General features: G+C 38.4%; 1 long non-coding RNA gene across 2 annotated transcripts; it reads right to left on the minus strand.

Moving 5' to 3' along the window:
- Positions 1–268: 268 nt before the first annotated feature.
- Positions 269–17,007, minus strand: LOC149125001 (uncharacterized). Of its 2 annotated transcripts, XR_016212543.1 has the most exons (4): positions 16,843–17,007; positions 1,493–1,593; positions 752–1,012; positions 269–478 (listed from the first exon to the last, which is right to left on the minus strand). It is a non-coding gene; the product is annotated as an uncharacterized LOC149125001 (long non-coding RNA). The 2 variants fall into 2 exon arrangements; XR_016212544.1 differs by lacking the exon at positions 752–1,012 and having other exon boundaries at positions 271–478.
- Positions 17,008–17,624: the final 617 nt, after the last annotated feature.

Below are 17,624 nucleotides of genomic sequence, written 5' to 3' on the forward strand. Positions count from 1 at the left end.
ACAGGCCGTATACAGTTGCTGCTTTAAGTGGCAGATATTAGGGAGTCAGGCATTACTGTGGCATAACTTAGAGTAAGGGAAATGATACACTCTAGTTCAAAGAGGTGAAAATTGCTGTATCTGAAAAATAGATAGGATTTAGAGAGTAATCATGCTGTGTTACTTATGACATAAAAAAGCCTGGATCTTTATAAAGCATAGCTGCCATGGAAAACCTTTGAAACTTCCAAGATTATAAATTTCCTTTTGACAATCGGCAATTTTTGATCTTTATTTCAACCAGATTAGAAAAAGAATACAACTAATCGGTAGTTGTGATGTTATCTCTGGAAATATGTGGCAAGTAAAAATTTGAAATTAGATTTTTATGTTCACAACAGAATTTACAAAGAGATTTTATGTTATATATTTGCATGAACAAAGAGCTGAACACTGGGGCAATTTAATTCACCTTTAAGCCATGGAGAATGATTAAAACCTAAAGGAAAACAAAATAAAATCATTAGGACTCTCAAAAGGGAAAAAGCTGCCTCTCATTATTTCAGTGCATAATATTGGGTGTGTCTTTCATGATAAATTCAAACCATAAAATGTTATATCCTAAAGAAATCCCATATGCTTTTTCTAGCTAATAATGGAGCCTTATATTACTTTTTAATTAGTTGAAATGATTATGAAAAAATAGCAGTTCCATTATACTTCCGCAAGGAGATTTGTTTTGAAATTTCCTAAACTCTCCCAATGGCCTTACCCGATGTGGCAGCCTGGGTGCACAGTCTTCTGCACAGCTTCTGTGGAAATAGTTCTCAAAGAGATACATAGTTGTCCAATATCTGGTGCTATGTCAACATGTATAGACTCTGGCTTTTAGGCACTTCTGCAGAGTGGGGGGAAATCTACTGCCTCGAGGGAGAGGCCAGCACGGAGGGTGAGTTCCTGCTGCAGCAATCAAAGCGCAGCATCGCCACCATGCCGTCCTTCAGATTTTTCATTCTTTGTTATTAAGCTCAAGCTGTTTTCAAGAAAATCACACAAATATAGATCATGTGTCTATGGAGGATATAAACCGTAGAACTGTGGTCTTCCTTTCACAGAAGGACACTTTGAATGTTAGTTATCCCCATCTCACCCCCCCCCAAATCAACCCTTCAACTTCCATGCCACCTGGACGTTGTCTCTGCTGATGCATCTCTAGAGACAGGGCACCCATGTCTTATGCGCCTGCAGAGCTATAGCTGTTGGGCAGTGTAGCATTATACTTAGTTGCAAGCTGGCTTTCTCCTGTTTGCACTCATTGACATCACTTCTATCCGTGGGGTCACATTGAGTAAGTTTGCTCTCTCTTCTACCTGAAAGCACTGACATGTTTTAAGTTCCTCTGCATGGCTCCACTTTTCTCAGAGGAGGGACTCTCTCCTCCCAAACAAGAATTCCCTTGTCTAAACAAATAACTGGACTACTTCTCATTTAGCAGGGTTTCTAAACCACTTACCATTTTGATACTCTTCCTAGAATACACTAAAGTCTGGAACTACTTCTCTTAAAATTGTAGTCTAATAGGAGTCTACTGGCTTCCCTTCTAAGCCCAATTATCTGGAAAAAAGCAGAGACAAGCAGGAACATCAGCCTCTCACACTAGGTATTACACCAGTGGGCGATATGAGCAACCACACCACATTATCAATCTATTAGCGCCATTTATCAAGGATATCCTCAATCTGGTTTACACATGTGGATTCCAAACTTTCTCTATTTTAGATAGGTGCTATGGGAATATTGGAGACCTAAATCTCAAATCTCAATTTAGTAAGATTAATCTTTACTTTGCTCACATTGTTGAAGGCATACAAAGAGACTGAACAGGTAATGATGATTCCTACCAACCAACAGTCCTTTGAAAATAAGTTTTGGATGCTATATTCTTTAAATGGGTCCACCTATCCCTATAGGGGCTGTGGAAGGGAAAGCATTGAGACACAATGTTACAAAAGGATTGCTCTACTTTTGTTTAGGACCTTTGCTCCAAATGTATTCAAAGCACTGTGTGCTTCATTCATTCCCCATCTTGGAAAAGACCAAGTCATATTTTTAGACCTCTGGTTAGGGGAAAGATTTCAACAGTAACAGCAGCAGCAGCAGCAGCAGCAGCAGCAGCAGTAACATTAGGCCAACAACCAGCTCTTCCACAGCAAAGAGAAAGATAAGATTTTTTTCTAAAAATACTTCTTACCTCCTTACAATTTTCTTGCTTACAGAAATATGTAGATACTGACTGTGATATTGTAAACATGACAGTCTCCTCAATGTGAGCTGAATTAATTGATTTATTAAGAACTGAATAGCTCTGTGGGCTGGACTAAATTGGCTTATTAGGGATTCAATTGCACTAATTGCTTGCATGGTGGGCAAAGGAACAAAGGGAGGGGAGAAGAAAGAGCCACCCCACACCTACCCATCTGAGGCATCCTTGCTAGTGGATCCTAGGTGAAGGAGAAGGTCCTGCCCCTGTCTACTGGGGCCTGTATAAAGGATACAAGATCCTGCCAGAAACAGGAATCTGGAGGCCTACGCTAACCTGGTTAAAATTCCAAAGAAAATTTACGTTGTTTTAGAACTAGAATGCTTTGTCGCATCTTGCCTGCACAGATGTCTGAGCACAGACACCAAGGAAAAATGAGGCTTTCGTTTCTCTGTTACAGGTTCTTGGAGATGAAAAGAAGCTTGGCCATGAGCTGAGGGGACAGCAGGAGATGCCTGGGGAGAGAGGACAGTGTGTACAAGTAAGTGAAGATTTTCCCCAGACCATTGAGACTTGAGAAGCCACAGCAGAGACAGGCTGGTCTTGACTAAGAGCAGAGAGAAATGGGTTTGAGCTTCTGATCTACCCATTCTTTGTACTGTATTCTTTCAGCAATGTATTTAATTTCCTGAGCTTCAGTTTCCCTATATGAGGAATCTAACAATGTATACCTCAGAGAACATTTTGGAGATGCATATGAAAAAATATATGAAGCTGGCTTTTATAGTGCCTGGCACACAATAAGTATTTAGTAAATGAAGTCGATTTCTTTGTTTAAAAAATGCCTCCCTGCTTGTCAGAAAAAACATTTGTATATCACCCACTCAAAACTCTCCTATTTCCAAAATTCAATCTCTATCTAAATAATGAGAATCACAAAACACTAAAGTTAAAAGGGACCTTAAAGATCATCCATTTTGAACTTGTGGCATTACACCTGGAAAATTAAAAACCAGATCAAAGATTTAATGCCTAGCTCGAAGTCTGCTGATACAAATTATTTGCAAGAGAAGTTTTATATTTAGATTTATATTTGGAAAATATTTTGCATGTACCATGCTCTTTAGCTTTCGTCTACAGAACTCTGCTAACCTCCATCAATTAAGGTACAAACCTCCAGTGCACTGCAGATAAGAATTAATTCGCATCTCTTATTTAAAATAGGTATTAAACACCCACAAATACAATTCAAAACATCAAAAATAACCTTTGTTTCATTTAAGTGTTCTGAAAGATCTTTCTGGTTAACTTTGCCTTCATCCCCCACTCACCCTCCAATACACAAGTGAGCCCCAGTATCAATGGGGTTGACAGCCCTTGTCAGTATGGACCACCTGCTGTTCAGCTTCCCGGCTTGCTCAGGGCCTTTGGTAAGAGGAAAGAGCCCATGACCTTGTCTGTAGCTGTGTTTGCACTGCCCCCTTCAAAATTATTAGGCTTGAGTGTAAGCGTGTCAATGGACTCAGTAGAGTGACACGTTTTCTATATCATCTCCTTCAAGAGTTCCATGACCATATTTGAAATTGCTTCTTTCTGGATCATCAGGTCTACTGTGCTATGATACTATTTAAAAATATTCCCACGAGGGGATATTACTCAGGTGATCAGTCTCACTCTCTCTCTCACACTACTCTATTACTTCTTGAAAGCAGAATTTTAAAAGAGACATTTGATGATGGCAAGAAGGATTTCAGACAAAACCATGCAAATATCTTGACTGAGAAGGACCACAGAAAGTTGTGCACATTTCATCCCAGGACCACAAAGCAGTTCCATGCACATCTTTCTTTGTTGCAGTTCACAAGCAGCCTGTTGACAGGCACAGTGGGATTGTTCCCCCAAGGGTCCTTGAGCACACAGACCACATGATGCATTTTGACATCCCAGGAGGCCCTCATCAATCAAAACACCACTCAAAAAGAATTTCTTTCCTTTGCGTGCACAGAAGACAAATATGTCAACCATATCCTTGTTGGGTATGCTCCTTCCTTTTCTGAGGAAAAAGAACATGGGAGACGTGACAGATTTCCCCCCAGAAGTAAAGGGCCTCTCTATAAAATATGCAGAGTAGAAAGGAAGACATTATGTAAGATCTTTCAACCAGATGAGATAAGATGAAGGCTTTGGCCCTGATATTGCTACTGTAGAAATACAACTGAGGTGCAAGTCTGGTTCCCCTGCCTCATGAGCTCCTGGTATCTGGAGTAGACAGGAAAAATTACAACAGAAAAGGAAGACTGAATTTGATTCAGAGCTTGTAGGGGGTAGAAATAGGCCACTGTTTATGTTGTTTCTAAAGAGCTGAATAGCTATAGTGCTTGAACTTCAGTGTTTGTTTAAAAAAAATGCCAGGAAACAACATATTTTAGTTTTCCTTCTGCAGTTACTTGGTTGTTTCAAATCCCTTTGTGAATGTATTATGGAAAACTGGGACACAGTTTTCCCCTTGTTAGCCAAGTGCATGCCTGCTGAGGTTTTATGTTAAAAAATACAATTTTCTTTATAAGGAAACATACAGTAGAAATCTAAATCATCAAGCACAAGCTCACGCAGCCCAGAAACTTATGCTTGTTATTGGCCCAGGGTTCCTCTACTTTCTGTTTATTATTTATACACTGTCCAAACAATATGAGTTTTAAAAGATGTAATATTGCAATGGGTTCAATTTTAAAGCATTTTCCCTTTCTGTGGTCTTGAATTTCACAATACCCTTTATGAAGCATTCATATGAACTTACAGTTTTTGTACTCTAATTGATGACTTGCTGCCCAGAATACAGTCTAAGACACAATAGCTTGAATGAGTACTCTGTTTGCCTATTTGCTTGCCTGTTTTACCAAAAAAGAAAAAAATAATTATTTTATTGTATAAACTGTGTTGAAAATACTTGTCATCCTAGTAGGTTTTCCAGTTCCTTAAAATTTATTAATGGTTTTAGGTTGACAACCAGCTTTTGGGTCCCAGTACCAAAGTGCTAAGTACTTAACAAAGAAGCTCCTATAAAGCCATGCATTGTGAAACCAAATATATTGCTCATCTTTCCATTCAAAATCAGTGTTGTGTTGTGGAAAGCATATGAACTTTGGGGTTGTACCCAGGTTTGAGTAATGTTTTGGTGCTCACCTAATCTGAGTCTTGAAGTCCTAGTCCATGAAAGACCTACTTCATAGGACTGTAGTGAGTATCAAACAAAAGCCTTCACACAAGGTTCCAAGCTCACTACTTGCACTTAATAAGCTTTGAAACACTAGTAGTTATTGCTAATAATTTCAAGGTTCTCTATTGTGAAACCTGTGCACATGACTATATAAACTCTTGAGTTCTGCATTGTTACAAAGAACGACTCATTAAGATGATCAACATTCCCTGAACTTAAAACAATTTTCACGGTGGTCATTTGGTCTTATAGTTACGATGTCTGTTAAGGTGCATCTTATATGGAAGTGTCTGGGTTCAACACCCAGCTCCATTTCCTGATTCCAACTCCCCACCAATGCATATCATAGGAGGCAACAAGTGATGGCTCAAGTGACTGGATCCCTGCCAGTCATGTGGGAGACCGGATTGAGTTCCCAACACCTGTCTTCCAACTGGCACAGTCCCACCCTTTGTGTACATTTGGTGATTGAACCAGTGGATAGGATCTCTCTCTCTCTCTTTCCCCCCACACTCCTCCTTCACCCTCTTCCTCTCACTCTCCCTCTCTCTATCTTTGTTTCTCTGCCTCTCAAAAACAAGGTTTTCAGTGGTTGATGTCAAGAAAAAATATCAAATATTTGAAGGCTATTTGTTCTATGTTGCTTGCTCTAATTTATGAATGTAAAGCTTTTATATTACAAGCTCAAGCTACATATCTAAATATCTCAGGGAAGCAACATTGCAATGGACAGACCTCTAGTTTCCATTCTGTGAGGTTTTTATTTTTTTTTCTGATCTTTGCAGTAGTTAATGCAGTATTGACAGAAGTTATAGTTCATGGACTTTTCATCTCTCTAGAAGGGTTGAAAATTTATAATTGGTTTGTGCTCTGTGACCAATAAAATTAAAGAAAATTTTCCCTGAACTGGCTTTTATCAATTCAAAATATGAGTAAATTATCACAGTTGTTATTATGCCTTAAAGAATGACTAGGATTTGATGGAAATATATGTTTAACAGAAGATTATATCCTTTGGAGTAAGAGTTTGATGCTATGATTTAAAAATTGCTTTAAAATATGTTGACTTAGTGTTAAGTGTATTTCACATGACCTCTGACATTTTTAAACCCCTAACTTCAGGAAAATAGGTAGATTGGCAATTGCAAAGATGGAAACAGAATGTGAATTTTAATAACAAGCATTTTGCACATTCTGGGCCTTACAAAGACTTGCTCCTCCAGAAATGATCTTTCTGCGAGCATTAGCCTATACAGAGGCAGTAATCTTTGTTTCCTGAGTACTTGCTGATACAGCCCATGTACCTGGAGTCAGCAGTTCCTGGCACCTAAAAGATACTCAAATTTTGTTCATTGAATGGATTAGGAAACAATTGCTTAGATGGAAATGCAGCTATATGGTACTCATTATAATAGTCTATTAAGGGAAGGAACCAATCATTGCATTATTTATCTTTGTATTCTTTTGATCTTTTTCCTGCTATTATTCTGGAAAATTGACTAAAAGATCTGGAAGTGCCTTACTGTTGTGATCATACTGCCTTCCTCCTTTATGGTAGTCACCTTCTGTCCACCCCATTATCTGCCTAGGACTTAACCAACTCTGCATATTATAAATATTTTAATTATATATTTTCTTACCAAACCTAGGTCTATTTTTTATTGAAAATCAAATTTGGACATCCAAAAGCACCAGGTATGAATTAGGTTTCAATGGTTTATTTTTTATATTCAATCCTCTGTCTAAACACCATAAATTAATTTTAACATTTATGGAAAGCCAGATATGCACCCAATATAATGCTAGACAGAGATAAGCCTTTACAATCTCAGATAAAACTTTTCTAAACATTTAACAACAGGCAATTCACAGTTTGTACTATTCAGTCACAGTGTTTAATTGTTCCTTAATGGCTTGTATTGAATAAATTAATATATATATTCCCTATAATTCATTGTCTATGAACTAAAAACTTTCATGTTTTTCTTAATAATGAAGTCATAAAGTCCTAAATTTGGAATGTTTCCTATAGTGAAATATCATGACAATGAAGAAAACTCTTTCAAAAATTCAGAAGAACCCTTTTTGTTAGCAACTTTTTGTAGCCTTAATCTTTATGGTCTTTCTTTTTCCTTGATATGCAAGACATTTGTATTCTTCTCACAACCTCACATAATTCCTAGTCCTCATCTTCTTCGCTACCACGCTGAGAAATGTTGGGGGTCCAGAATCATTAGACAAACCACACAGCTGCTGTCATATCCCTTGCCTCTATAATTTCCCCTGATTGATATATTTGTGCTTGGAATGGATAATCCATCATTTTAAAAGGTTAATATCAAATGCTCACAATGGCAATTTTCTTTGTATTTGGTTTCTGTCTTCTTTCACTCTCCCTATTCTTTCCTGTTCTTCAAGGCTGGGCTTACTTCTCCTTGTCTGAAAAGCAGTTAGTGACCCAACAAACACAATGCACTTGTAATAGAAACAAAGGATATTTGGCTACAAGGATAACTGGGACAGACACAGGGACAAATACCTCATGAATTGTGAAGAGACCAGCCGAATAGAATGAAACCTTTCACCCACTGCTCTATAAATCACAGATTGACTGTGATTTACAATTAAGCACTCAGAATATTCTCTAACATCCTTCTCTCTTTTCAACATGAAAATCTCCATTCCTCATTCATTCATTAGTAACTTCAGCAAACCTTCTTGAAGCATTTTGCTGCATCAGGAACTGTGAGATGTGGCAAGGAAAAAAAAAAAAAGAAGTAAGTCAGATATGTTTTCTGCCTCCAAGGAACTCAAATTCTCTGGAGAAATATATGTGTAAATAGATAATTGCCATGTAATTATGCAAATGCAATGGTACTGTAGCAAATTACAGGCACATTGCACCAAAATTAATGAACTCTGCCCAAAGAAGTCATGGAAATCTTCAGAAAACAGGTGGCATTGAGCTTGGGTTTTGAAAAAAGGGGGGAATGATATCTTATATGGTTCTAGAAAGCTAAGTGAAGAAGAGGTAGAAGGTGAGATCTGGGGAAATGGAGAGAAACAGTGCAAGGTGGAATGAGGTAGCCCTGCATTGCTATAGATTTCAGCTCAGCTGTACATTCAAGGGATTGGGTGCAGGAGCTAATGTTGCCTTTTCCAGAAGCAGCTCTAACACTGGGATGAGGGAAATCATGGTAAGACTACAGGATGGCTGGGAGGCAGAAGTGTGAGGAGTGATTTGTTTCTTCTTTTTCGAATGTTGCCATTCTTTCAATGGAACATTCTTATATCTTGTTGTATAATCTAAAAGCTGTTAGAGTTTGACAGTAGAAAAAGCATGATTGTTTTATTCAAGTTTGGCAGGGGAGAATTAGTAGTCCCCTCTAGAATTCCAAACTCAAGGTAATGTGTGTGTATACAGAGAGCCACTCACAGATATTAGCTCATTCTTCCTTAGGTTAGCAACCACTGGAAGGAACCTCACACAAACTCTCTTCCTGCTCCCTCAGATGGTATCTGATGCTATCCAGTATGGTGTGCAGCTTATTTTTAGATACTTCCCAAAACATTCTCAAGGATCCCAAGAGACCCACTGAAGGCTTAAATCATTCTCTCTTTCCATCTGCTCTTCCTCCTCTTCTCCTTCTCTTCTCTCTTGTGACTCCTCTTCCGTTTCTCACCGATTCTTTAAGTTCTCCAGCATTCTGTCTTGTATTCCCGTGGGAGGTTTTGACTGTGCTGTTTTAAGCCATGGATATGCACAGAATTCTTGGGTAAAGAATATCCTCCTTTCCATGTACTTTTCTTGTGTCTTCATATTTGTCAGTAAGAGAATGCAATAGATACTCATGAATGCTGCACTAGAGACTTCTGCTTGGTGATCATCCACTACTCTATAAAATAAAAGGTTCCTTATTTGCTATGCTGGTTCATACCTGCCATCCTCTGTTAGAAGATTTTCTGAGTCTCCCCCTGGGAATTTTTTTCATCATGTATGTTCTGAAGAAGGGCATTTCCATTCACAACGTATGTCCAAATGACTACTTCACTCTTCCATATTCTTTACAGTGGGCCCTTCTCTCTGCCCCCTAACAAAGGGACAAATGTCAGTGATCCCCTCTGCCGTGATCCTGAGGCAACTCTAGAGTGAAAGGAGCTGCTGAATTCCACAGCCACTTAGTTAATAAAGACTTACTGGACCAGTCTCATGGTTTCGTAACATACTTTGTTATACTTTTTTTGTTCTAATAGGAAGCTTTAGAAGCTAATCACACTGACTCATGTCATTAATACTTATAAAATTATTTTTATGATGATCAAAATTACACATGAACAAAACTACAGAAGTCAAATATTTCTACAAGTCTTATAATGAAAACACAACAGTTTCCTGTCCCTAAACCTTCTAAAGACTCATCTCCATTCTCTGAAGGAAGTCACATTCACCTTCCCATTTTTGCTCATGTTTCTAAGGGGAATGCTTATTGACTTATATCTTTAGATATTGTCTGTTGATATTTTGAAGACAGAAGATGAAGTTTTAACTCTCTTATGGTTTTACTGCTCATCTCCCACAAACAGATTTACTCAGAACTCTTGTGAAATCCATTTTCAAATATAACATTTATTAATATATCTTAAGGAACTATGTATAGACCTATTTTTTTTTTCATATACTACTTCCCAATGTGTTTACATCTGTTTGCACTCAAAACAATGGGTGAGAAACCCATTGATCCACACCACTAGTACTTTGTATTGTGAGATTTTTTTTTTTTACCTTTGCCAGGTCAAACCAGCGCACATGGTGTACCATGAGATTTTGGTCTGAGAAGAAATGAAGTGTGCCTGTGTTGCCTGATAGTTTCAGTAGTCTTCAGCGAAGGACTCCTGACAAGTCAATGTTTATACAGATTTTCTATTTTTACCACTCCCTGTTTTTGAGTAGATTCTACTTTTAAATATTTTTATTTGCATATATTGCTTTCAGTGAATGTATATTTTTAGATGAGTTGTTGGAAAGATAAAATCAAGTGTTTAGAGATGGGAATGTGCTCCTGACGATGCACCATCTCTTCCCTGTGTATAACCTCCAGCTGTACCTCCAAATTAAGGCATGCTGCCAGTGCTTTTCAGATTGGCTCAAAGTAGTATCTCATGTACATCTTGCCATGCTAAAACTTCCTTAACCAAAGATAAAAAAAAAGTATAAAATTTTACCATTCAGGCTTTAGTTTTTCTTTTTTTTATATTGATTTATGTATTTGAAAGACAGAGACACAGCAACAGAAGGACAGAGAGAGAGAGAGAGAGAGAGAGATTTTTCATCTGCTGGTTCACTCCCCAGATGGCTGCAATGGCCAGGGCTGGGCCAGGATGAAGCCAGGAACCAGAAGCTTCTTCTAGGTATCCCATGAAGGTGCAGAGGCCCAAGGACTTGGGTCATCATCCTTTGCTTTTTATCAGACTATTAGCATGGAGCTGGATTGAAAATGGAGCAGCCAGGACTTGAACTGGTACCTACATTGGATGCCAACACTGCAGGCAGAGACTTAACCAATTATGCCACATCACCTGCTCCACCCAGGCTTTAATTTTTAAAATGCTTTGAGCTTATGGAGACAGTTTAAGATGATAACTAAGGAGTTAACTAGAAATCTCAGATGCTGTCAATAAATATTTGAAAGTAAGATTTGTCTCAGATAAATGTCACAAAGCAGACAACTTTGCCTGAGGAGTCTGTGTTGTCTAAGCATATAATATCTCAGGGTCAATTTAACCCCTACCAAGAGTTCCCAGTGGTGATAAATGAAATGATATATTTGTTAATTTCCAAAATTTTCTATTGCTGATCTCTAGAGTTCCACTAATCTTTAGTTTATAAACATCCAAAAGATGGTAATTACTTAGAGAGACGGTGCTCTGAGACATCATGCCAGTAACCAGATTATTTACAGACTTCTTTCTACTTAAGGCAAGATGGAAGCAGACCCCCTGAATTCTGAAACAGAGAGTTCTGTGCATAGCCCTGGAGCTATGCTCATTCACTTTCTGTGATCTGGAGGATTCCCCTAAGCTTCTCTGGGCCAGCAAGAACAGAAAGTCATAAAAAATCCAGAACTGATCTGAGAAAGTTCCCTCTGTACCTCCTAACTCTCGGTGCTGATAGCCTCGGACACAAACACCAGCATCACCCTTGCATGCCACGTGAGAACCAGGAGCAGTTCCATCTCTGCCTTATAGAATTAGGACTGTTGTTAGTATTATGATCTTTTGAGTAATCTACACTCACTCATCATTTTTGGAGTGCTCTACTCCATCATTCTGCTGTAGACAGATGGCGTCCAGCATCCTCAATACCTGGCCCCTACATTGGGAAATCTGGGTAATGACCCCACTGTAGCATTCAACACCAGGATTGTAATAATCAGTATAAAAGTATGAATTTCCTCAAACCCACTGTAATCTACCCAGTGGGACCTAGGGAAGAACCTGCCTTCCTTCCACCTCTCTAGATCCATATCTGAGAGTGCAAACTCTCCTGTATACATTGTAATCACCCTGTAGGACTGCAGCAGAATTCAGTTCAAATCACCTAGTTCTGTAGCAGGGGCTTTTGGTGTTATAAGCCACAGCACCAGTTAGACTCTCATCGTAGGACTTGGGAAAGTTTCCATTCATATCAAACAATCCTGGAACCACAGCGATGGGTGCTACAAGCCCCAGTGTCAAACAGGCTTACCGATGAGATAAGGGACAGCTCCTTTTGTGTGCCTCAGCATCAAGAACAAGGTTTTGGCTATCACAGTCCCTAGTGTAACTGACATCCAACTCTGGGGACTGGAGATACACACTCCAGGAAGCCTACATTCCCTTCAAATAAACCCTTTACCCCTTTAAGCTGAAGCTGCTATAGTGTTACTTAGAGATATAGCTGACATTGGTTAAAGTAAAAGGAAATAACCCAGAGGCTACACTTCTGGGTTCACCTAGAAACAAAGTCAAAACAACAATGCAAGTGATATCCTGCATTCCATCTAAACTATAAACTCTTATCAAAGCATAATTCAAATAGAAGTCCATTACTCCAGAAGTGAAGATGTCAATGTAAGGACACGGGAAACATGAAGAAACAAGGTAGCATGGCACCTCCAAAAGAACACAATTATTCTCCAGTAGTAGGTTATGATACAACAGAAATATAATTCCAAATAATGATTGCAAGGAAACTCAATGCAATGCAAGAGAATAAGGATATCATAAAGTAATGAGGAAAACAATAGATGACATGAATTAAAAATTCACTAAGGAAATAGAAATCATTAAGAAGAAACAAACAGAAATTCGAGATGAAATATTTGATCAATTACATAAAAATATTACTGAGAGCCTCAACAGCAGAATAAACCAAATGGAGGAAATAATTTCTAAGCTGGAGGACAACACTTTTGAGATAACTCTATTGGGCAAAGTAAAGAATAAAGAAAACCTATGAGAAATATAGGACACCATTAACTGACCAAATATGTGTATTGTAGAGATTCCTGAAGAAGAGAAAGAAAAAGGCATTGAGAATCTACTAAATAAATAATAGTTGAAAACTTCCTATGTCTTGAAAGAGACATGAACCTACATGGACATACAGGAAGCACAAAGGATACCAAGCAGTCTCAACCAGAAAAGATCTGATCCTAGGCATAGTGAAATCGAACTGTCAAAAGTTATGGACAAGGACAGAATCCTGAAGATAGTAATAAAAAAATAAAATCACCAACTGAACTCACACCAGACTTCTCAGCAGAAATTCCACATGCCAGAAGAGTGTGCAATGAGATATTCAAGCTCTTAAGAGAAAAAAACAAAACAAAACAAACAAACAAACAAAAAAAACCACAAAACCTTTCAACCAACAATATTATATTCAGCAAATCTACCCTTTGAACATGAAGGAGAAATAAGGTATTTTTTTGACAGGCAGAGTGGACAGTGAGAGAGAGAGACAGAAAGAAAGGTCTTCTTTACCTTTGGTTCACCCTCCAATGGCCGCCGCAGCCAGTGCGCTGCAGCCAGCACGCTGCAGCCAGCGCACCGCGCTGATCCGAAGCCAAGAGCCAAGTACTTATCCTGGTCTCCCATGGGGTGCAGGGCCCAAGGACTTGGGCCATCCTCCACTGCACTCCCAGGCCACAGCAGAGAGCTGGCCTGGAAGAGGGGCAACTGGGACAGAATCTGGCGCCCTGACCAGGACTAGAACCCAGTGTGCCGGCGCCGCAGGCAGAGGATTAGCCTATTGAGCTGCGGTGCCAGCATGGTATTTTCAAGATAAGATATAACTGATAAAATTTACCACCACCACCAGACCAGTCTTATAAGAAATTCTGAAGGTAGTCCTACATTATAAGAAACATGAAAACACATGACACTACCAAATTCACTTATAAGGCAAGTACAATCAGTAACCAATCAAGAAAAAGATGAGTGTTAGTTCTTAGTTTATGAACAATATCCTTGAATATAAATGGATTAAATTCACTAGCCAAATGGCTTACGTTGGCTGAATGGCTAAAAATACTGAGAACCATCTTTATGCTACCAACAGAAACTCACTTCACAAATAGATTGAAACTGAAGGGTTGGAAAGACATATACCAGGCAAGTGGAAGGAAAAACAAGCAGGAATAGCTGTACTCATACCAGATAAAACAGACTTTAAATTAAAATCTGTAAAAGGAGACAAAGAAGGACATCATATATTGAGAAAATTATCAATTCAGCAAGAAGGTATAATAAACATGAATATATGTGCGCCCAACACAAGACCACCAGATATATAAAACAAATACTATTAGATGTATAGGGAGTGATAGACTCCAATACAGTAATACCAGGGGTCTTCAACATTGCTCTGTCATTAATGGACAGATCATCCAGACAGAAGATCAACAAAGAAACATCAGAGTTGGACCATAGTATTGAGTTAATGGATTTAAAATCTTTTACAGAACTTTTCACCCAACAGTTACAGAATTAGCACATGAAACATTCTGTAGGACAGACCATATGTTAGGCCACCAATCAAACCTCAGCACTAAAAAGGTTGAAATTACACATATCTTATATAGAGATGTATATATATACATATATATATACATATATATCATTATATGTATATTCTCAGACCACAAGGAATAAAATTAGAAATCAATAACAAAAGAACAATAGGGTGTTTACAAATACATATAAATTGAACTGAATGCTTCTGAATGATCAATGGGTTGCTGAAGAAATTTAAAAGGAAATAAACTTTCTTTTTAAAAAAGATTTATTTATTTTGAAAGAGAGAGAGAGAAAGAGATGGACAGAGAGAGACAGAGACAAAGATGCATCCAGAATATATCAGCAACTCAAAAAATCAGCAAAGAAAAACAACCAATTCGGTGATCATATGGGCAAAAGATCTCCTTACAAAGAAGAAATGGAAATGTCCAATAAATATATGAAAATGTGCTCAATATCTCTAGCTATCAGGGAAATGCAAATCAAATCCATGATGAGATATCATGTTACCCCTGTTAGAATGGTTGTTATCCAAAAGATAGAAAGTAACAAATGCTGGTAAGATTGTAGCAAAAAGATTAATTCTTACACACTTTTGGTGAGAATGTAAATTAGTTCAGCCATGTGGAAAACTGTATGGTGAGTTCTTAAACACTTAGAATAGACTTGCCTTATGATGTAGATATCCCAATACTGGGTATATAGCTAAAAAAAAAAACAAGAAGATATTGTATCAAAGAGATACATGCAACACTATGTTTATAGCAACACTGTTCACAATAGCCCAAATATGGAATCAACCAAGGTGTCCATCACCAGATGAATGAATAAAGAAAAGGTCACACACATACACACATACAAACACACACACATACTGGAATATTATTCAGCTATAAAAAGAATGAAATTTTATTATTTGCATCAAAATGGATACAACTGGAGGACATGATGTTGAATGAAATAAGCCAACACAGAAAGATGAACACTACATGTTCCCCCTTTAAACGTGAGAGCTAAAATTTAAAAAAAATGAAGTCAGAAATCAAAAAGAAACAAAAATGCCTATGTGTCTCAGTCTTGCTGCAAATACAGTTTTGCCAAACTTTTTTTTTTTTAAACAGTGTATGACTTTTTTTTTTTTCATTTGAGAGACAGAGTTACAGAGAGAGGTAGAGACAGACAGAGAGGTCTTCCATCCACTGGTTCACTCCCCAGATGGCCACAATGGCCTGAGCTGTGCCAATTGGAAGCCAGGAGCTTCTTTCAGGTCTCTCATGTGGGTGCAGGAGCCCAAGGAATTGGGCCATCTTCTACTGCTATCCCAAGCCATAGCAGAGAGCTGGATCAGAAGTGGAGTAGCTGGGACTAGAACCAGCACCCATATGGGATGCTGGCGCTTCAGGCTGGGGCTTTAACCTACTGCGCCACAGTGCCAGCCCCCAAACTTTGTTTTAATGTCTTTGTCAAACACATGCTTAAAATTGATATACTACTATAGTTTTAATGACCTATGACCACTTTAAAATTTTCTGTGTATGAGTGAAATTGACATTTTCATTAGTTTATTGTTTTTAGCCCTTGCCTATACTTATGCTGAACTATGGTCTTTTTACTTTTTATGTGTTGAAATCTTCATTTAGGGAAGTATTACCCCTCGAGTATAATGTAACTTAAAAATATGTTATATCAAAAATTAAAAAAGAAAGGAAAACGAAAATAAGGAGAGAGAGACAGAGACAGAGAGAAAGAGAGAGAAACAGAGAGAAGCAAGAAGCAAGCAGGAGAGAGGAAGGAATGAGGGAAGGGAGAAATAGAGGAGGGAAGGAGAGTATCATTGTAGTCTTAGAATTCCGTCTATGAACTACATTGAATCTGTTCTCTTTATATTTATAAATTAGTTTAAAAAATGAAATTGGGGGCCAGCACTGTGGCATAGTGGGTAAAGGCACTATCTGCCGAGCTGGCATCCCATATGGGCACCAGTTCAAGTCCCAGATGCTCCACTGTACCCGAGAAAGCAGCAGAAGATGGCCCAGGTATTGGGCCCCTCACTCACATGGGGAACCTGGAAGAAGCTCCCGAGTCCTGGCTTTGGCCTGGCTCAGCCTCAGCCATTGTGACCATTTGGGGAGTGAACCAGCAAATGGAAGAACTCTCTCTCTCTCTCTCGCTCTCTCTCTGCCTATCAAATAAATAAATAAATAAATCTGTAAAAAGAAAATCTCTTTTAGTGATTAATATTTCTCAATTTTATGTTTTATTTCATTTTGTGCTGCCATAATACTTAGGACTGGTAATTCATAAAGAACAGAAAAGTATTTCTTACCATCCTACTGGCTGAGAAATCCCAGGTCAAGGTGCTGGCAGGTCTGGTGTCCAGAGAGGGCTGGGTGTCTTCCCCAAATGGCACCTTGAGCCCTGCATCCTCTGCTGCTCTTGTATGGCAGCAAAGCAGCAAGGCAAAGGAAATGCACACCTGAAAGCCCTTTTTCCAATGGTGTTAAGCACACACCCTCATGACTTAACCACCTCTAATGGGTCCCACCTGTTGTTACTCTTGCAGAGACAATTACGTTTCCACGTGAGTTTTAGAAGGGATAAGCAGTCAAACCCCAGCACATGTGTATGTGCATTGCTTTCATCTTACACCATGACAGGTTGGGGAATTTCAAGGTGAAAATGCTTGTTGATAATCTGGCTCAGAAAACATGGTCATCACCCAAAACACACAAGAAGAAGCATTGTCATTATTAATAATTTGGTTGTAGGGTACCTGTACTGATTCTGCACTATTATCACTGACACTCTAAAATTATTTGCTATTAATAATATTGATACCCTTTCCCCCTAAAACAGTAAAATATAAAATCTTTAAACAGTGTCTTAGATTATTCCATCAATCTTAAAACAAAATAAATTCTTTCTTTTCCACATGCTACCTACTACTGAACGCCTCATTCTGATCCTGTCTCTCTTCCAGGATCAGAAAGGAAAAAGCGGAAAGTAAGTGGATGCTTCTTTTTGACTTCCGGGGAAAGCCTGACTGTGTGGTTTTATGACGTGAATGTGCAGCAACAAATCATTACATAACTTACTAATGAAAACATC

The sequence above is a fragment of the Oryctolagus cuniculus genome, chromosome 8, assembly GCF_051225735.1.
Source record: "Oryctolagus cuniculus isolate XC-2025 breed Fujian yellow rabbit chromosome 8, ASM5122573v1, whole genome shotgun sequence".
Classification (NCBI taxonomy): Eukaryota; Metazoa; Chordata; class Mammalia; order Lagomorpha; family Leporidae; genus Oryctolagus; species Oryctolagus cuniculus.